This window comes from Trachymyrmex cornetzi, unplaced genomic scaffold (genome assembly GCF_001594075.2).
Source record: "Trachymyrmex cornetzi isolate Tcor2-1 unplaced genomic scaffold, Tcor1.1 scaffold387, whole genome shotgun sequence".
Classification (NCBI taxonomy): domain Eukaryota; kingdom Metazoa; phylum Arthropoda; class Insecta; order Hymenoptera; family Formicidae; genus Trachymyrmex; species Trachymyrmex cornetzi.
In genome coordinates this window covers 198,030-199,253 of record NW_017298608.1, presented here as the reverse complement: position 1 = coordinate 199,253, position 1,224 = coordinate 198,030, and positions in this window count along the sequence as shown.

Here is a 1,224-nt window from a genome sequence, read left to right as displayed (position 1 = left end):
CCATGTAGCAATTAAACTTGTGCGACTTTTATGTAACAAACAACAATACAAATTTTTACGTTTGCTGTTCGTTCGGTGTTCGTTCGCTAGGTGTATACACAGCTTTAACACTTCTATCAAGCAAATATATATGTCTGAGGTGACAGCTGTACGAGCCAAAAGTAAGTGAATTTTTAACGAATCTGAAACTTTTTTCGATTTTCTCATGAAATCCAGTGCAGCTGAAGTCCTGTTTGTGCGTACTTTAATTTAAGCAATAATACTTTTGCAATCCGTACATCCAATACAGAGATTTTTCACCGAATGGAAATGTGGTAAGACAGGAGGCTTTAGCATCGCCTTATAAGTCAATGTAAAAACAGTGCTCGCATCAAATATGTAATATCAATTACATTGGGATTGTAGAAAAAAATAGCGACCACTCGTCGTGCACATGATGTGTTCATCATGTCTAGCACGTAAGTGTGATTATTAAGTAGTTTAGATTGAATACTTGATTTTATGATAAGTAATACAAATTATCTCGTTGTGCTACTCTCACACATATAATTATTTACGGCGATATTACGACATAATAGTGTAAAAAAACTATAATTTCTGAAAAAAAATTTTGTTTCCACAATGAATTATGAATCAGCAATGATATCGTTTTCAGCGAATAGCTTGGAATTAATGAAATACGGTTCAAATTCTCGCATTTAGTTTAATGTTGCATGTAATCGATGTAATGTTGCACGTTGTTTGTTTTTGTTATTTTCAAATCTCAGATAGCTCATAGCAAATCGAATTTGTTTTTCGCATTAGTTAGGCTCCTATAGACGAACGACTTTAGGTTTGTTCGCGTCGCATGCTTAACATGCTCCTACTTCTTCCAACCATAGTTCTTACTCACTCAAACGCGCTCGTTAGAGTGAGTAGGAACTATAGTAGGAACATATTGAAGCATGTGGAGTATGCGATGCAAACAACCCAGATAGCACAGAATATTTATGATAAATATTTATTAATATTCATTTTTTTAAATGTTATATAGATATTTTATACATATTTTATATAAAGCTTTATTCGAAATATTATTAAAATATAGACTAAATATTTTATGCAATATTTATGATAAATATAAATAAATATTTCTAATAAGTATTTTTTATTTGGATTATAATATATTACGTATTTTTGTAGCATTTACTAAAACTATTCTAATAACTATTTCATAATATTTAT